Raw genomic sequence first — 14245 nt, 5'->3', positions numbered from 1 at the left:
TGCGTGTTGCTGCAAGATTTTTGGAGAGCAATTGGGCAATGTCTGTGAAACATCAAGAGCCACATTCCCTCTGACCCAGCAATTCCTCTTCCAGGAATTTACCCTACAGATACTTGCAGTGGAATCTCAAGAGGTATGTCCAGGGATGCTCATCATAGCATCACCTGCGATGGCAAAAATGCTGGAGACAACCTATTAAGTCCACACACAGGGGAGTGGTTAAAACATGGAACTTTGTGCACTAGAAATCTCTGCTGATATTCAACAGAAGGAATCAGATGTAAATGTGCTGATACAAAAAGATAACCTTTTAGTTAGGAAAGTGTGCTAGTCTTAAGTACGCAGCTTGAGTAATTTTTCCATATGTCTACACCCGTGTAACCACCACCAAGATCCAGGGATGGAACATTCCTATCACTTGAGAGGGCTCCCTGTGCCCTTTAGAATCAGTCACGCCCTCTCCCCACACAAAGGAACCATTCTTCTGACTTTGGGGGCTGTTGAGTAGTTCTGCCTGTTCTTGAACTTCACAGAAAAGGAATCACATGGTGTGCATTCTCTTATACTTGGCTTCTTTCACTTAGCATAATGTCCTTGAAATTCATCCATGTTATGTATACATCAGTGCTTTGTTCCTTTTCATTGCTATGTAACATTCTATTATAGGTTATAATACAATTTGTTATTCATTTACATATGGGACATTTGGGTTGCTTCTACTTTTTGACCAATATAGTAAAGCTGCTCTGAACATTCTTGTATGAGTCTTTTTGTGGACAAGTTGCTGAGGCAGTGGATAGGTGTATATTTAACTTTAATGAAAACTGCCAATCAGTTTTACAAAGTGGTCCAACTAATTTACAATTCTCACACCAGCATTGTATGAGAGTTCTTATTGCTCCTGGTCCTTGTCAACACTTACTAGTGTCAGGTTTTTTCTTTTTTTTGTCATTCTGGTGAGGGGTTCTCATTGAGGTTCAAAAAGATTTGTAAGTTAAAAAATCAATATGCAAGACAATAGCTATATTATGACTTTTTTGAGTAATATTACATAATATAATACATATTATATATGTATTTTACATATATAACAACATATTTTAACAATATATGCACTTATCTATAAAGAGGTTTTCAAAGAAAAATTTTCTGAAATAATAAATATTTTACAAAGAAAAATTGGAATTGGGATAGGGAGGGAAGTTTTACTTTTTGTTTATTTCTGTAATGTTTAATTATTTAATCATACCAGTCAAGTTTCAAAGCAAGAAATAGAAAACATTCTAGGGTTTAATGTAAGAAACACGGTGCTTGCAAGACCACTGGGAGCTTTGGGGACTGGAATCCAATGTGTTCTTCCAAGAAAGACTCCCATAGCATGCAGAACTGGCCTTGCATAGGGCTAAAAACTCTGAGGTTGCCAATAGAACCACAGAGTTCGACAGCACATGACTGCACCTGCTTCTCAACATTGAGCAAGCTGGAAAATACACAGGGGGTTGCAGCTGCAGTAAACCCCATCTCTCACATCCAAAAGGGGCAGGACAATGGCACCTGCCTCACCTTCCAAATTCCACTCAGGTACATCCATTTAGCAGAATCTAATTCACATCCAGAAATCTAGCTGCAAAAGAGTCCAGAAAATATGATTTTCATCTTTATAGCCTCTGCCTTACAGGCAGGGATGCTAGAGGGAGGATGGAATGGAGGTGGAGCATATTCATCAGAACACCTACCATGCTAACCTTGTGCAATTATATTAATGAAAGTAGGAGTTGTCTTGGGCTTAATCCGTACCAATTTTATTTTCTTCTTTACATTTTCATGTACAAAGACTACACATATGTGTGTATAATTTTTTGAACAAAAAGCAGAGTTGTTTCAAGTTGAATTGAAGGAGAAAGCAACCCTCACCTTTACTCCTCCCCAAGAAAGACCGAGAGACATCTCTTTGGAAGTCCCAGGGCTCATAGTAGTGGAGTTTGAAAACCTCAACTCTGTGTTAGTTTGTTGATAAAAATCCACGCTTCTGTAGCACCTTAGAATTCAGGTGCCAAAGTCAGTCAGCATCCCACTTGCCACTTTATTTGTGACTGAGTCATGGATGAATCACTGGTTTGGCTTATCTGTGTATCAACAATAATGCAAGGAAGAAAATTAGTCAAGAAAGCTCCACCATAGGTGCCGTTTTTTAAAAAAAGCAATTGTAAATCAGGTTCCTACCTGCTTGGCAAGTTTTCCTTCTCTAATGAATCCTTTTTGATTTCTCTGCGTGCTTCAGGTAGTTACTAGGTACACTGGTTGTCTATTATTGATAAATTTTGAAGTCTAGCCAGGAACATTATGCAAGTTCCTTGGTCAGGACTCAGTCCTGTTACTGCTGAAAATGATTCTTTACAGCTCTTGGCTCTGTCTTCTGGGTTCTTGCTTCTACTCCCTGAATTATCTTTTCTTTTTCATAAAAGTAAATCTGTTTGTGCAGTTGAGTAGTTTATTTGCCAATAGAAGTCTTCAGTTCATCTTGTGGTGTTTCTTTTTTATTCAGTCAAAGCTGGCAATGTTTTTGCTAGTAAAATTCTCTTAAAATTTTTGCAAGTGTCCTATGAATCTTATTGAGATTCACTCCATTAGACAAAAGCTACACCCACAAATCTCTTTTCTACTTTAGGATGCTATGAAGTGGCTGAAAGACTACACCTTGCATAGTTCTGAGGTCTAAACAAGAAAACCTTGCAGCCACACCTTCAGTTTCATCTTTACCCTCTGTTTTTCTGGCTGTACTTTGGATTTTATCTTTGTCTCAAAATGTTTTTAAAATTTTCACATTGTCTGTTACCTTGAGAGACTGGGCATTTTCAAACCCTGCAGTTTCTGCCTCTTTTGTAATAAATAGATTTTTTTCTTCTTTATCTTTCCTCTGATTTTTACTCAAAGTAGCAACGAAAATAAAGGTGGCACCTATACCACTCTGCCTGGAAACATTTTTAGCTGGATCACCCAGTTCAGTAGGTACATTTTCTATTTTCCATGTTAACAAAATGTGCTAGATGTTCTGCTGTTCCATGGTAAGAATCCCCTTTCTTCCAGCTTCTAGTAACATGTTCCTCAATTTTCTTCAAGATCTTACCAATAGCCTCCTTGAAGGCCATCATATTTCTGAAAACAGTCTCTTTAAGACCATTTAGGCTTTCACTCACACTCTCCTCATGGTTTCTACAACTTTTTCCCACTGTTGGTCCCATAACCACTCTTATATTTTTAGATTTTTGTTACAGCAGCATCTTGCTGCTAGGAACTAAATATTTATTAGTTATGCTTTGCTGCATAACAAGTTACCCCAACACTTAGGAACTTAAAAGAAAAGTAATTGTTATCTCTTCTAGTTTCTCTGGTTCAAGAACCTTGGATGGAAAGTTCTGTTTTGGGAACTCTAAGGGTGCATTCAGTTTTTAGCTGGGCTACATGCATCTGGCTGGAGCTGGGGACCCACTTCCAAGATAGTTCATTCCCTTGGCTGGCCAGTTGGTGTGGCTGTTGCCCAGCCTTCAGTTCCTCTCCATATGGGCCTCTCCACAGAGCTGCTTGAGTGTCCTCACAACATGGCAGCTAGCTTCTCACAGAGCAAGCAATCCAAGAGGCCAGGGCAGAAGCAGCAATGCCTTTTATGACCTGGCCTCAGAAGTCACATAATTTCCACTGTAGTCAGACGTGCCAGTCCTGATTCAACATTTGAGGGACAATATTGAGGAACAACACAAGCGCATGAAGACCAGGTACTGCCGATCATCGAGGGCCATCTGCAAGGTTGGCTACTCCACCAGGAAGCTGGGAAACAAAAGTTATTTTAGAAATTAAAGTGAGAGTGCTACCTTCAGAGAGAGGACAGTGTTCCCTGTTGGAAGGAAATACTAGAAATGGAGTTTTGACTCCCTCTTTGAGCTTTTCTCTTCTTCTAGAATCGGTGTGAATTATGTGTGTGCAGGGGAGTTTGATTGGCAGCTCCACTTAGCAGATTTGGGGCCTTTGGCAAGTGGCTATGTCTCTGGACCTCAGTCACTTCATCCATAAAACAAAGCTAATAATAGAACTTACACCATAGAGTCGCTTAAAGATTAAATGAGAACATGTATGTAAAATATTTACAAAGGATCTGGATACAAAGTGCTTAGTAACTGTTAGCTGGCAACACCACAGCATGCAAATACAAATACTGTTCACAAAACACACCACAGCAATATTGGGGTTCTGACTCCATTGAGCTGTGGTTAGAATTTCATACAGGAACAGCAACTAAATGAAATATTAATTTGTTCATTCTCCCTTCAGATAATATTTGTAGTTCAATAGTTCCTAGGTGTTTTTAAAAGCCAATCCATCTATCAACATTCTCAGGTTATAGTTGTTCTTTGCTACCTTAAAGAATGTGACATTCTTGTGATAGCAATCATACTATTTCTTTGCATTTATTCTATTAAACAAATAAAAGCAGTAGACCTCAGTGTCATTGAGGAACAAGTACAGACTCTGAGCTGGAGGTGGGTTTTTTGGCGGGAGACAGGGGTCTCACTCTGTTGCCCAGGCTGACGTGCACTGGTGCCATCACGGCTCACTGCAGATTCGACCTCCTGGGCTCCAGCAATCCACCCCCTCAGCCCCCCAAGTAGCTGGGACTACAGGTGCACACCACCACTCCCAGCTAATTTTTGTATTTTTTGTAGAGACATGGTTTTGCCAAGTTGCCCAGGCTGGTCTCAAACTCCTAGGCTCAAGTGATCCTCCTGCCTTGGCCTCCCAAAGTGTTGGGATTACAGGCGTGAGCCCCAGTGTGCAGCCAACCTGGGGGTTTTAAGGCCTCTATGAATTGGCTTCCCATGCCCCATCAGTAAGAACCTGGCTGCACCCACACAGGTCAGAGCTCTGCAGTAGGCGTTCAGAGAAGAACACAGTGGAGGAAAAGGCCTCACGCCTTCTCCGTGGGGTTCCCAGTGGAGCTGGCCACACTGGACAACTACAAAGGCACTGAACACTGGGGAATCCTGAAAGGCCAATGTCAAGGTCACCAACTTGAAATGCAGCAGCCCAATTGGGGGTGAGCCTGTCACACCACACAGTGATGAAAGGCTAAACAACAGGAACCATGTGGTATAGTGGTGAACAGATTCAGCTCTGGGTTCAAATTGCCTGGGTGCAAAGCTTGGCTCAAGCAATGACCTGTGGATGGCCTTGGGCAAATTTCATGACACCTAGGCCTCAATTTTCCTCTGTAAGTCTGTAAAATGGGGATGATGGTAATGATAGCCACCTCACAGGGTTGGAAATAAGACTATGCATGTTATTAAAGCATATTTTTTAAACACAAAATCATGACTCTTCTATAAATCTAAAACAAAGATTTTTACTTAACTCTTAAAATTAACCAGGCACTCAGTAAGATGTCACAAATAGTTCAAAGGATAATTCAAACACACACACAGATAGGCAATCAGAAATGCTGAAATGAATTTACCAATAGATGCAGAACTAGTTAACGGTCACAGAGCAAAAATAGTGTTTCCAGGGACAAAACATTTGCATTTCTATAGATGACATCATCTGGCCAGCGTGGTGGCTAGGGCCTGGAATCCCAGCACTTTGGGAGGCTGAGGCGGGTCAATCACCTGAGGTCAGGAGTTCGACACCAGCCTGGCCGTCATGGTGAAACCCTGTCTTTACTAAGAATACGAGAATTAGCCAGGCATGATGGTGCACACCTGTAATCCCAGCTACTTGGGAGGCTGAGGCAGGAGAATTGTTTGAACCTGGGAGGTGGAGGTTGCAGTGAGCTGAGATTGCAACACTACACTCCAGCCTGGGCAATAGAGTGAGACTATCTCAAAAAAAAAAAAAAAGAAAGAAAAGAAAAAAAAGAAAGCATCTGTACTACTATCAATAAAGACAATGAAAAGCAACGGCTCTTATAGAATCAGATAACTAAAGAGAATGTTAGAGATTTAGTAATCTTTTTCTGTCTATTTCATAATTCTTTTCTGACAGTGTAAACCACTTAGCACATGTCAAGTCTTCATAAACATCGTGATTGTGTTTGTTATTTCTTGCAAAGCAAGATTCTTTCCTACCCATCCTGTATTTCAGGGAAGGGAAGGAATCAGAGAGGGTGGGAGGAAACAACAAACCAAGCTCATAATATTTTTTTGGCTGAGTTTGACACGGTTTGAGGTTAGGCTAATTTAGAGTTTTGGTCGGGGGTCCTCTTCAACTCCTGGGTTTGTGTATCATTAGCTTGGTCATTAGCTTCAAAGACTCTGAGCCTAGATTGTGGCTCAGTCCTATGGTCTGTCACTTCACACACAAACTCTTCCCTAAGCCTGGCCTGTGGACACTGAGCCGCAGGCTGGGATTCTTCAGTCTACACAGGTCGGCCAGGTCTTTGTCTTCATTGGCCCAAATGTTTGGAGGCCAGAGGGGAGCGGATTGGGTCACAGGTAGGTTCAATGCATCTACTGAATGCACAAATGGAAACAGCTTAATCCTGCTGGGTGAAATGTTGTTTTTCATGGTGTGTTTAGTTTAACAATGTGTCTCCATACACTTCTCAAGTTTACATCTTATAGCCACAGGCTTGGAGATTACATCTCTCACTGCTGGCTCCCTCAACACCCAAAGCACAGTCCTGCCTCCAGCCTTTCGTACATGCTCTTTTCTGCTAAGAAGGCTCCCCCGCCCGATTGTCTGCATTCAGGTCCTAGCTCAGTGTCACCTCCTCAAACTTTCTCTGCCCCTCCTATTTAAAGAAGACTCCCATCACGTCCCATTCCTTTCCTATTTTTCTTCTTCCTAGCATTCATCTCTCCCTGCCACTATGTTACCTGTTCATGGTTTATCATCTGCCTCTGTCACGACAGCACAAGCTTCACTCAGATAGGAAGTGTTTCATTCTCTGCGGTTTCCTCACTGTGGAGCACAGTGCCTGGCGCATACACACAGGCTGATTATCAATCACCGGAGATGTTTGCCATCAGAAGGGTTTTGGAGTTTGGGTGTTTTTCAGATTTTGGATATTTATAATATACTTACCAGTTGAGCATGCATAATCGCCAAATCTAAGATCCCGGCCAGGTGCAGTGGCTCATGCCTGTAATCTCAGCGCTTTGAGAGGCTGAGGTGGAAGAGTCACTCGAGGCCAGAAGTTTGAGACAGCCTGGGCAACACAGTAGGACCCTGTGTCTAGTTTAAAAAATGAAATTAAACACACACACACACACACACACAACCTGAAATCCCAAATGCTCCAATGAGTGTTTCCTTTGAGCAAGGTGTCAACACTCAAAAAGTTTTGAGTTTTGGAGCATTTCAGATTTTCATAAGCATTTCAGATTAAGAATGCTTCACCTGTAGCAGGTACTTAATGTGTCTGTTGAATGGGTGAATGCAGGAGTGAGTGAATTATAACTTGCAGTCATGTCCTCAGTAATAATTGATATCCCTTTTGTGGGCCTCCTGCTTGCTACAGGCAGCTGCACTTCTTCATTCTTTGCTTATTGTCTACAGTTGCTTCTGCACTCTGAGGGCAGAGTTGAGCCATTTCCACCCTATGCTCCCTCAAGCCTGAAAGATTTACTATCTGGCCCTTTACAGAAAATTTTTGCAGACATGTCTTAAAATGTGCATAGAGACGGCCGGGCGCAGTGGCTCACGCCTGTAATTCCAGCATTTTGGGAGGCCAAGGCGGGCGGATCACGAGGTCAGGAGATCGAGACCATCCTGGCTCCCACGGTGAAACCCCGTCTCTACTAAAAATACTAAAAATTAGCCAGGCATGGTGGCATGCACCTGTAATCCCAGCTACTCGGGAGGCTGAGGCAGGAGAATTGCTTGAACCCGGGAAGTGGATGTTGCAGTGAGCCGAGATCGTGCCACTGCACTCCAGCCTGCGCAACAGAGCTGGACTGCGTCTCAAAACAAACAAACAAACAAACAAACAAACAAAAATGTGCATAGAGTCAAATCTAGCTCCTGCTTAAAATGATTTGATAGATTCCCATTGCTCCTAGGATCAAGAATAAAATCTTTAGCATGGTCCCAATGCTCTGGACAGCCCAACTGTCCAGCCACACTGCCTTCAGTCCTTCCGTCACACCAAATTTCCTCCTGCCCCAGGGTCCTTGCACAACTGTGTGCACTGCCTCAACCACTCAGCCCTCCCTCCCACCTGTGTCTTGCTACCTCCTGCTGATGCATCTGATCTGACCTCCACAGTCACCCTTCGACAGACACCCTCCCTGGCTCCCCTGAGAGATCAAAGAGACCACACCACCCGGCAGCTCTCCTTCAAAGATTGAGTTTTAGGCCCATTTTTTAGATTATTTAACATCCTTCTCCCCACACTCCCCACAAGGGAGGGCCATGCTGCTTATATCCCAAGGCCCAGCACAGAACCTGGCACAGAAGAGACCTCCTCAGTGTTCATTTGTGGAAGTGATCATGCTCACACATGAGTAGAGGACTGCCACCTTACACAGGGTCTTGTTCTGTCCCCCAGGCTGGAGTGGCCTCACAGCTCACTGCAGCCTCCAACTCCTGAGCTGAAGGGATCCTGGGATCCTCCCACTTCAGCCTTCCAAGTGGCTGGAACTATAGGCATACACCACATGCCTGGCTAAAGTATATCTTTTTGTGTTTTGTAGAGATGGAGCCCCACTATGTTACCCAGGCTGATCTCTTACTCCTCAGCTGAAGTGCTCCTCACACCTTGGCCTCCCAAAGTGCTGGGATTACAGGCTCAAGCCACTGCGCCCAGCCTTGGACTCTGTTCTACACCCAGTCATGAGGGGGAGATAACAGCTTGGCAAAGTCCCCGGTGGAAATCTCTGGATACCTATGGTGTGGAATAGTATCAAACACACAGCAGGTGCTCATGGCAGGTGGCATCTTGTGCCCGTGCACTGACCCTGGTATGGTGATGTGGTCCCTGCCTGGGAGAGCTCACGACCTGGTGAGAGGGACACATGGGTTACCCAAGCAACGCAGCATTCGCGTTTCGTTGTTCTATCATGTGTTTTGCTGTTTTGTATTGTTTTTGTGTAATCTCATAGGTCAGAAGTCAGAACTCCATGGCCACTCAAGGTTTAGGGTACCTAAAGGATCCAGATGGAGCTGGATCACAGCTTTCCCACTGTCTAAAGATGGGTGTTCAAGGTGGTGGACATTTGGGATTCAAGATGGCCTGAGCGAACTTCCCACGGCTTCCCAGCAAGGCTGGAATTCTGGGCACAGGGAAGACACAGCAGATCCATGGGTCTCTTGGTGGCTGAGAAGCCATAGCCTTGACCTCCTTTTGCCTCAGTTTCCACATTGGGAGAGAATGGGGGGTGCTGTTGAGATGCACAATTATGACTCGTTTGCAGTGAGCCTGGGGCTGCTAGGATGAAAGTCTTCATGTGTGTCGTATATTTTATTGTTATAATCACAGCAGACTCTGGAGAAAATTCAAAGAGATCTTTTATAACCCAAATTATAGAAGTTTCTTCATTCAGGAGGGAATATCCCAGAGTAATTAGTGAGGAAACTGGGAATAGCCCTGCCAAGAGCCTCTCAGTCATTTTCCCCAGAGGGAGTAGAACTCCCTGAGGAAAGCTGTTTTCCCCATTGGAAACAAGAGCTGGACTCCACACAGGACAAATCGGTGACCTCACCAGGATGTGTGGCTGGTCTGTAGAGCAGAGGGAGGGAGGAGCTGCAAAGCTAGAGGGGGTGCACTTGGACCCTGTGAGGGATCTGGATAACATGACCTTGGTTGTTCCTGGGATGTGGGAGGTCATCCAGGAGACTGAGCTGGGCATTTCCTAGGGGGTGACATTTCCTCCAAGGATTAGACCAACTCCAGTGGCAGTAAGGGGTTTTCAGAAAGGGACAGAGGGCCTCCCATTAGTGGCAGGGTGGTGATGGGAATGGGGACCTTCTCACTTGAGTTGAACCCACCCTGTGATGGAGCAGTGTCCCCTGACCTCATCCCAGGCCTGGTTAGTAAAGAAGGCTGCCGGCCTCTCTGCCCCACTTCAGATAGGAATGCCTTCAGCTGCAAGTAAAAGAAAAATCCCTGCTTCTCACATGATGGGAACCTGGACCTAGGTGGCTGCAGGGAATTCAGCAGTTCAATAGTGCTAGTGCCACAGGTTCCCTTGGTCTTTCATTCGTGGCTGGGAGATGGCTGATGCCACCTCAGGCATCACCCTTGAGCTCATGGTAGGAGGAAAAAGGAACAGATGGTGCCAGCTGTACCTGTGCTTCCCCAAGAACTGCCTTGGGGCCTTTGCACAAGCTGTTCCCGCACCTGAGCATGCTCTTCCCTTTTTGTGATGCTGTCATCTCCCACCAATCTTGACCTTTCCATTCCCAAAGCATCCCCTGTCATTCTCCTTCAGGAGCACTTTCAACAGCTGGGATCAATTATTTGTACAACTATTCCTTTAATCCCTGTCTCCCCCACCGGACGGTAAGGCAGGCCCACAGGCACAGGGGCTTGGCTCACTCTTGTGAGCCCTGGGCCCAGCACTGTGCCCAGCACAAAAAAGGGGCACAATGGGTGATTTCCATGACAAAGGCTTGGGTATACCAGAATCTCTGGACTGTAGGCCTCAGTTTCCCTGCTTACCCCTGGTGGGGACCTGGTCATTGGATAATCACTCCTGTGAAGACACAGGAGTCCCACAGTGTCCACACACCTGTCATGGGGGACGGAATGAGCTGGGTTCTGGGGCTCCACATGGCGCTCAGAAAGTGCTGGGTTCCTGCCCTCTGGGGGCTGGCATTTGCCTCCCACTTCAGGGAGGACAACGATGGAGGCTGATCATGCAGGGCAATGCCCCAGAGCAGGACTTTACGGCACCCCAGAGAATGCACAGTCCAGCCAGCCGATGGCCGAGAAAACCGTGGCCGTTTCCCTCCTTTTACAAGATAGTGATCAAGGCCCGGTTAGGGGAAGGGGCTGAACATGCCAGGCCCTTCCTCTCCTGGATGCTGGCCACTTTCCCACACTCGTGCAACAAAGACATGCTGGGCTCTGCTGTGTGCCAGGCCCTGGCTTGGTGCTGGGGATACACTCATGTGGGAGGCGGGTCTCAGTCACACAGTGCTCACAGGCTGGTAGGACAAAAACAGGCTACAAAGAACAAGGAGAGCAGAGACACACACTAGGCCAACTCACCCGGGGGGATGCCAGCCTCTGGAGCCCAAGCTAGGCCAGAAGAGCAGACATGTCTGCCCCTCCACGCTCCTCCCTTATCTGACCCCCATGCTCCTCCCACATCTGACCTCCTCCTGTTCCTCCCCTATCTGATTCCCAAGTTCCTCCTCCATCTGACCTCCTCTGTTCTTACCCCATCTGACCCTCCATGCTCCTCCCCGATCTGACCCTCCATACTCCTCCTCCATCTGACCTCCTCCTGTTCCTCTCCCATCTGACCCTCCATGCTCCTCCCTCATCTGAGCCTCCATGCTCTCCCCCATCTGACCTCCTCCTGTTCCTTCCCCATCTGATGCCCATGTTCCTCCCTCATCTGACCTGTGTTCCTCCCCGTCTGACCCTCTATGCTCCTTCTCCATCTGACTTCCTCCCGTTCCTCCTCTATCTGATCTCCTGTTCCTCCCTCATCTGACGCCCATGTTCCTCCCCATCTGACTCTCCATATTCCTCCCCCATCCGAATCTTCATGTTCCTCTTCCATTTAACCTCCTCCTGTTCCTTCCCCATCTGACCCCTCATTTTTCATCTCCAACTGGTCCCCATGTTCCCCCCATCTGACCCTCATGCTCCTTCCCTGTGGGATCTTTAACAAGCTCACCCAGCTGGGCGCGGTGGCTCACGCCTGTAATCCCAGCACTTTGGGAGATCAAGGCAGGCAGATCATGAGGTCAAGAGATCAAGACAATCCTGGCCAATATGGTGAAACCCTGTCTCTACTAAAAATACAAAAATTAGCTGAGCGTGGTGGCAGGTGCCTATAGTCCCAGCTACTTGGGAGGCTGAGGCAGGAGAATTGCTTGAACCTGGGAGGTGGAGGTTGCAGTGAGCCAAGATCACGCCACTGCACTCCAGCCTGGTGACAGAGTGAGACTCCATCTCAAAAATAAATAAATAAATAAATAACATGCTCACCCAGGCATCATCTGGTACCGCGGAGGTGGGACCTAGAGGAGCATTTCTTGCAAACACTTTCTGACTTTAGTTCAAGACTTGAGAAGAAAATTCATGTCTTAAGTCATAGGGAAGAGTCTTCAGATATTTTCTATCCTTCACTCCCCAAAACCCACTCTTCAGACGAAGCGTGGGAGGAAACTCGGAGTGCAGAGGAGTCTCAGCCTTTGGAAACGGGGAGTGGGGAAGAAAAGCACTTTGGAATCTTCTAGAAGTCAGCATCCACACACATTTTCTCACCGACAGAGACCTGGCATGGGACAGCTTCTAGGTTGTTGTGAAACCTCCACAGGCGCCTGTTTTTCCTGTTGGGCTCATTTGCATGGAGAAAGACACAGGTGCGGGAGGTTTTGAAACTGGGCGAAGGAGCGCAGAACCCACACAAAGCCATGCCCAGCTTCCACTGGCAGCCAAGGATCCCTGCTGGCAGTGTGGGGCTTCCTGCCACTGTCCTGACTTTCACGGCTTGAGAGTCACCTCTGGAGACTGCATGTTAACTATTGGAGTATTGTCCCTTCTGAAATCAAAGATGCTTTTATAACCTCTTCCACAGAGGACAGTCTGTCAGCAACATCTTGGGTTGTGCAACTGGTGGCGATGCTATTGTTGCCCCAAGGGACTGTATGAATCTCATTAAGTGAAGAGGGTATCGCAAAATCTTCATCTCCACCCAGCGGCATTGTCTTGCCCTGCCCCGTTTACCCCGATTTATCCTTTGGTCTTCAGTGCGCCTATTATTCACATTGAATGACGTTCACAGTAGTCTGAATCCTTGCCCTGGACGTGCCTGTCCATTGAAGCCAGAAGGGGGCAGCGTTTCCCTGCCAAGTGGAAGGCTTTAAAAGCTAGAGAATTGGGGTGGAGGTGGCGGTGGGGAGCTGTTCCGGGGCAGCAACGTCTGTGTTGGTTGCCCACACCACAGTAGTGTGATGAAATGGCTTTGCTAACCCTGCATGACAGGTCTCCAAGAAGTCGGAGGGCCCAGAAGGAGTAACTGCAAAATCTACTCTCTCCATTCCTTCAACACACATCTGCAAATCAGAGTAGGAAAGCCAGGTGCCCCTCCTGTTCAAAAAGAAAAAAATCCTTCAAAGCAAATGATAATGAATGTGAGATGGGGCGCGTTGAGATGGCTGAGAAATTCATCTGTGATTTTACTTTCTAATGCACAGAGAGGCTCAGCAGCGTGGTGGAGATGGTAGCAGAGACCTGGCTTCGAAAGCAAATTCTGCAAAGGTGTGTGCTGGGCGAGGCCATCTCTCAGAGCCTCCGTTTCTGCATCTGCAAGTGGGGATAACAAGAAAAGCAGCAATTCCAGAGTTGGATGGGAAATGAAAGCTCTGGCTCATGGGAGGCGCTAAGTGACTATCGTGCATGCACTCGAGAGGTTAGATTTGTGGGTTTCAATTTTCATTTCTCAGCATAGAACACTTTTTTTCAGGGTGCAATCATACCCAGAACCACACAACACTGGCAATATGGATGGGAGACTTGGAGATTTTATATAATCTACTTAGCTTATCCTACAAATAAAAACACTGAGCTTATTTTGCAAATAAATGCAGCTTTAAGACGGATGCCCAGGCCTCCCCCTAAGTATGTCTACAACGTGTCACCTAGTTAGGGATGCTGGCGCTGTCCCTGCTGAAATCTCAAGGACATGGAAGCTGAGGCCCCAAGAGGTGGAAGGAGGCTTCCCCATCCCGGGGGCAGTCCTGAGAAATCTCCAAGGACACCTGGGATCTGGTCAGGTTTGAAAGTCACTGGGTTTTGGTCCTTGGAGAGAAAAGGAGGGAAAACACTGAGCTTCAGCGCCAAGGCCATTCTGCCCAGCAAGCTTTGGGACTTCAGATTCCAGAGCCCCATCACTCACCCAGAGGCCTCGGGAGCTCCAAGTCATGCTGAGTTCTCAGGATCCAGCCCTGTGGACTTGGCAGAAATGAGATCAAGTCTCTCATCCCCATCTGACTCAAGGGGATAGAGTCTGATTTCCAAGTACAGCTTCTCCTTTGGATGCGCCTGAGAGTTTGCCCGCATCCCATTAGTCACTAA

The 14245-nt window shown here is 46.4% G+C and overlaps 1 long non-coding RNA gene across 1 annotated transcript in view; it reads right to left on the bottom strand.

Annotated features, from left to right (window-relative positions):
* Positions 1-1253: 1253 nt before the first annotated feature.
* Positions 1254-14245, bottom strand: part of LOC129052160 (uncharacterized) — a 78306-nt gene continuing 65314 nt past the window's right edge. Inside the window, exons 5-7 of the long non-coding RNA XR_008517033.1 lie at positions 12155-13474; positions 2224-3825; positions 1254-2126 (exon numbers count right to left, since the gene is read on the bottom strand). This is a non-coding gene — a long non-coding RNA (uncharacterized LOC129052160). The remainder of the gene's footprint in view (positions 2127-2223; positions 3826-12154; positions 13475-14245) is intronic.

This window comes from Pongo abelii, chromosome 21 (assembly GCF_028885655.2).
Source record: "Pongo abelii isolate AG06213 chromosome 21, NHGRI_mPonAbe1-v2.0_pri, whole genome shotgun sequence".
Classification (NCBI taxonomy): domain Eukaryota; kingdom Metazoa; phylum Chordata; class Mammalia; order Primates; family Hominidae; genus Pongo; species Pongo abelii.
The sequence above is the reverse complement of the archived record's forward strand: the minus strand, read 5'-3'. Positions and strand labels throughout refer to the sequence as shown.